Source organism: Jaculus jaculus, chromosome 1 (assembly GCF_020740685.1).
Source record: "Jaculus jaculus isolate mJacJac1 chromosome 1, mJacJac1.mat.Y.cur, whole genome shotgun sequence".
Lineage (NCBI taxonomy): Eukaryota > Metazoa > Chordata > Mammalia > Rodentia > Dipodidae > Jaculus > Jaculus jaculus.
Window position 1 is genome coordinate 202,860,526 of NC_059102.1, and position 5,830 is coordinate 202,866,355.

At 41.4% G+C, this 5,830-nt stretch overlaps 1 pseudogene; it reads left to right on the plus strand.

The window, feature by feature from the left end:
• The first annotated feature begins 641 nt into the window (after nt 1–641).
• LOC101596513 lies at nt 642–1,894 on the plus strand (annotated as a pseudogene).
• Nucleotides 1,895–5,830: the final 3,936 nt, after the last annotated feature.

The following is a 5,830-nucleotide window of genomic DNA, read 5'->3' on the forward strand; positions in this document are numbered from 1 at the left end:
GTATATTGCTCCCTGAAGGTATATAAAGTTAGATTTCCATGTCTAAGAGCTCTGCAGATAATTAGAAAATCCAAGCATCAAATCAACTCAGGATGCAAAAGTCATTACATTAAAATACAGAAACATCAAGAATCAAGATAATACAGTCCCCCCCAAAGTTATAAATCAAGTAGATATGACCCCCAATGAGACTGTTTCAGATGAAAGGCCTGACATAGATTTCAATAACATGATCTATATCTTGTATCTATACTCAAAGAAATTAAAGGAATCAAAGAAGAAAACAAAGGAATTAAAGAAGAAAATAAACTCCTGAAAAAGAACACAGGAAACCAGCTTAATGAAATAAGGGGGACATTACAAAACATGAGTAAGGAAATACTGAAGAAAAACCAGACAGAAATACTAGCAATGAAGATCACAGTAAGTCAAATGAAAAACTGTGCAAAGCCTCACCAGTAGGATGGATGAAAGAGAGAAGAGAATATCTAAACTAGAAGACCATGTGATAGTTCTGATACAGTCCCACAAAGAGAAAGACAAGGTAATAGGAGGGTATGAATGGTCATTTCAAGATATTCAAAACACTATGAAAAGATCAAACATAAGGGAGAGGAGCGTGGCCTTCTCCTCTCCCCGCCATGGCGTGTGCTTGTCCCCTCATATCAGTGTATTCTGAGAAGGGGGAGTCATCTGGCAAAAATGTCACTTTTCCAGCTGCGTTCAAGGCTCCCATTCAACCAGATATTGTGAATTTTGTTCACACCAACTTGGTAAAAACAACAGATAGCCCTATGCCGTCAGTGAATTAGCAGGTCACCAGACCAGTGCTGAGTCTTGGGGTACAGCAGAGCTGTGGCTCGAATTCCCAGGGTACGCGGTGGTGGCACCCATCGTTCTGGCCAGGGTGCCTTTGGCAATATGTGTAGAGGAGGCCGCGTGTTTGCACCAACGAAGACTTGGCGTCGGTGGCACCGCAGAGTAAACACAACCCAAAAGCGATATGCCATCTGCTCTGCCCTGGCTGCCTTGGCCCTACCAGCGTTGGTCATGTCCAAAGGTCACCATATTGAGGAAGTTCCTGAACTTCCTTTTGTGGTGGAGGATAAAGTTGAAGGCTATAAGAAGACCAAGGAGGCTGTGTTGCTACTTAAGAAACTTAAAGCCTGGAATGACATCAAGAAGGTCTATGCCTCTCAGCGAATGAGGGCTGGCAAGGGTAAAATGAGAAACCACCGTCGCATCCAGCGTAGGGGACCCTGCATCATCTATAATGAAGATAATGGGATCATTAAGGCCTTCAGGAACATCCCTGGAATCACTCTGCTTAATGTAAGCAAATTGTACATTTTGAAGCTTGCTCCTGGTGGGCTCATGGGACGCTTCTGCATTTGGACTGAAGGTGCTTTCAGGAAGCTCAATGAGTTGTATGGCACTTGGAGCAACGCTGCTTCCCTCAAGAGTGACTACAACCTGCCAGTGCACAAGATGATGAACACAGACCTTGGCAGAATCTTGAAAAGCCCAGAGATCCAAAGAGCTCTCCGAGCACCACGCATGAAGATCCACCGCAGAGTCCTGAAGAAGAACCCTCTGAAAAACCTACGCATCATGTTGAAGCTGAACCTCTATTCCAAGACCATGTGTAGGAACACCATTCTTCACTAGGCCAGGAACCACAAAATCCGGGTGCAGAAAGCCATGGCGCTGGCAGCGCCCAAGTCAGGTGAGAAGGGAGCAGTGGCGAGGATGAGGGCAGGCAAGAAGCCTGCACAGGGGAAAAAGAAAAGCCGCCGCAGAGGCCAAGAACCCAAAGAAGCCAGCTGGAAAAAAGGCCGCAGCTACCAAGGTCCCAGCAGAGAAGAAAGCTGCAGAAGAGAAGTCTGCTGCATAAAGCTCTGTTCCCTAGGGTCAAATAGAGACCTATCTGAATAAAGACCTACCTTTGGATGAGAAAAAAAAAACAAGATCAAACATAAGAATTCAGGGTACAGTAGAAGAATTCCACTCCAAATGCATAGTAGGCATTTTCAACCAACTCAGAAGAAAATTTCTCCAAATTGGAAAAGAAATGCCAATGCAGATACAGGACACTTTTAGAATACCAAACCAAAAAAATTTGGAAAGAATCTCAACTTGCTAACCAAAGAAAGTACATTGAAAGCAGTTAGACAGAAAAAGCAAGTCACCTATAAAGGCAAGCCCATCAAGATAGCAGCAGATTACTCAACACAAACTTTAAAAAGCCAAAAGGGCTTGGAATGATGTTTTCCAAGTTCTGAAAGATAACAATGTCAACCAAGATTATGTTATCCTGCAAATCTACCTATCCAAAATGATGAAGAAATAAGGACATTCCACAAAAAAAAAAAAAAAAAAACAGGCTTAATGAATTTATGACAACTAAGCCAGCTCTATAGAAAATACTTGAAGGAATCCTTCACAATGAAGAGAAAGCAAAGCACATACATGAGGAAATGGGGGGAAAAAATAAAGCATTCTCAACAGTTAAAACAAGAGAGTAAAGGGAAAATAGGAAGCACTACAAAACAAGAATAGAGAGAATAAATACATTCCTTTCAATAATAACTCTTAATATCAATGGCCTCAATGTCCCAACCAAAAGACACAGGCTTGAAGACTGGATTAAAGGGCAAGATCCTGCCATTTTTTGCCTCCAAGAAACTCATCTCTCAAGAAAAGAAAGATACTTTCTTACGGTGAATGGATGGAAAACAGTATTTCAAGCAAATAGGCCTAGGAAACAAGCAGAGGTTGCTATCCTAATCAATAAATTCATAGAGTCAAATGATGAAGAGAATACAACATGCCAAAACATTTGAAACACAATGAAGTCAGTCTTAGAAGGAAGATAGCTCTAAGTGCCTATCTTAAGAAATTAGACAGTTCACAAGTAAACAATTTAATGCTTCACCTTAAAGCCTTAGAAAAAGAAGAAGCAAACCAAAAATCACTAGGTGGGGGCTGGAGGGATGGCTTATCAGTTAAGGAGTTTGCTTGCAAAGCCAAAAGACCCAGGTTCAATTCTCCAGGACCCACATTAGCCGGATGCACAAAGGGGCGCATGCATCTAGAGTTCTTTACAGTGGCTGGAGGCCCTGGCACACACATCCTTTCTGTCTTTCCCTCTCCCTCTTTCTGTCAATAAATAAGTTTACAGGCACATCAAATAAATAAGCTTACAGTCATATCTGACATTTATACGCATATTAGGGATTCAAACTCAAGTCCTCATGTTTGTGTGGCAAAAACTTTATGCCTCTCCTTCCCAAAAAACTGTATTTCTTTGAGTCTTAATTTCTTTACAAGGCTGCAAAGAAGAAAGAAAGAAAGAAAGAAAGAAAGAAAGAAAGAAAGAAAGAAAGAAAGAAAGAAAGAAAGAAAGAAAAAAAGAAAGAGGGAAAGAGGGAGGGAGGGAATGAGGGGAAGAAAGAAAGGAAAAGATAGCTGGGTGTGGTGGCGCACGCCTTTAATCCCAGCACTCTGGAGGCAAAGGTAGGAGGATTGCTGTGAGCTTGAGGCCACCGTAAGACTACAGAGTGAATTCCAGGTCAGCCTGAGTTAGAGTGGGACCCTACCTCAAAAAAAAAAAAAAAAAAAGATTGTCTATTTTTTTTTTTTTTTACTCCTCATATGTCAATTTAGTTATTGGAAGTTGGGCATACACCTGTGATCTCAGCACTTGGGAGACTGAGACCAGAAGATTGAGAGTTCAAAGCAAGATTGGCATACATGTAGAGACCCTGTATTTTAAGAAAAGGAAAAATTTCCAGGTGTGGACACACACTCCTGTAAACCCAGTGCTGAGGAGAGAAGAGATGGAAGAATCTAAGGGGCTCATTGGTCATTCAGTCTAATTGAAAAATAAGAACTCCAGGTTCAATGAGAGATTTTTCAGGAAAATAAAGCAAAAAATCAATACAGAAAGACATTTGATGGGCTGGAGAGATGGCTTAGTGGTTAAGCGCTTGCCTGTGAAGCCTAAGGACTCCGGTTCGAGGCTCAGTTCCCCAGGTCCCACGTTAGCCAGATGCACAAGGGGGCGCACGCGTCTGGAGTTCGTTTGCAGAAGCTGGAAGCCCTGGCGTGCCCATTCTCTCTCTCTCCCTCTATCTGTCTTTCTCTCTGTGTCTGTCGCTCTCAAATAAACAAATAAAAAATTAAAAAAAAAAGAAAGACATTTGATGTCTACATATGACCCACACACACCTTTACACAAGGCAGATACATCTGTGTACACATACACACACACCACATACTGGACACATACGAGTTTGATTTTCTGAACCCAGTTGGGGCCCTAAGAAAAAAAGTAGAGTTTTTTTACCCACATACTCATATACTCCTTTTTTATTCATTCTTTCCTCTCTTCTTCCTTCTTTCTCTTTCTTTCCTAGTTTAGTAGCACAAATTGTTTTCTTTCTTCTCATTAGTCAATAAGTTGCAGAGAAAAAGAAGGTTTGACCAAGCCTGGCATGATGGCTCATTCCTTTAATCCCAGCACTCAGGAGGCAGAGGTAGGAGGATCGCCATGAGTTTGAGGCCACCCTGAGACTCCATAGTTAACTCCAGGTCAGCCTGGGCCAGAATGAGACCCTACCTTTAAAAAAAAAAAAAAAAAGGTTTGACCAAAATGGATTTACACAATGCTAACTTTTCCACCTGACAGTTAAGTACTTACCATTGTCAATCTGAAAGTCAATAAGCAGCTTGCAGTTAGCATGAGGGGAAGCCATGACAACTGTGTGTTTGGTTTTACTACAGTGTGGTTAGTGTCACATCTTGCACTATTAACTGTTAAAGTAGTATTTGTCACTTCCACATTGACTTGGCCTTCCTTGCAGTGGTGATATGTAGAACTGCCAGCAATTTTGCACTTCCTTTTCCCTTTAACATAGGCATTGTAATGAAGGCTACTTATATGTGCATCTGCGTGTATCTATATATGGAGTTTTGTCATGCCATTGCTTCTCTAGGCAACACTAAGTTTAGCATGTTTGATTCTGACTTAAGAATCGCCTGCGCTCTAGTCCCACTTAGGCACAGATGTGGCTGGCCTCATCTCCTGTGTATAAAATGAAAACCAACTGACAAAATGGGAGGATAGGTGACTGGGAATAGCTAATGTCTGGAGATACCTTCAAGAGGCTGAAAACAAGAAAGAAAAGAAAGTAAGAAAGGAGAGATAAAGAAAGAACAAGTGAAGACAGAAAGAGAGAGAGAGAAAGTAAGAGAGAAGAACAAAACTCTCTCTTTGAGAGTGTTAAGTATGGTGGCGCATGCCTTTAATCTCAGCACTCAGGAGGCAGAGGTAGGAGGATCATTGTGAATTCGAGGCCAGCCTGAGACTACTTAGTAAATTCCAGGTCAGCCTTGGCTAGAGTAAAACCCTACCTCAAAAAAAAAAAAAAAAAAAAAAAATTAAAAAATAAAAACAAAAAAGAAGCCAGGCGTGGTGGCAAACACCTTTAATCCCAGCACTCAGAAGGCAGAGGTAGGATTGCCATGAGTTCAAGGCCACCCTGAGACTACATAATGAATTCCAGTTTAGCCTGGGCTAGAGTAAAACCCTAACTCCAAAAAAAAAAAAAAAAAAAAAAAAAGGAGACAGAGAAAGTAAGAAAGAAAGAAAGAAGAGAGAAAGAGCAAGAACAAAAAATAAAAGAGAAGGAAAGAGAGGAGGGGAGAGAGAAAAAAGGAAGGAAAATGGATAAAGAGAGAAAGAAGAAAGAATAATGGAAGGAGGGGGAGGGAGGGAAGGAGGAGAAACAAGGAAAGGGAAGGCTTCACTCATCAAACTCCTTTTTAA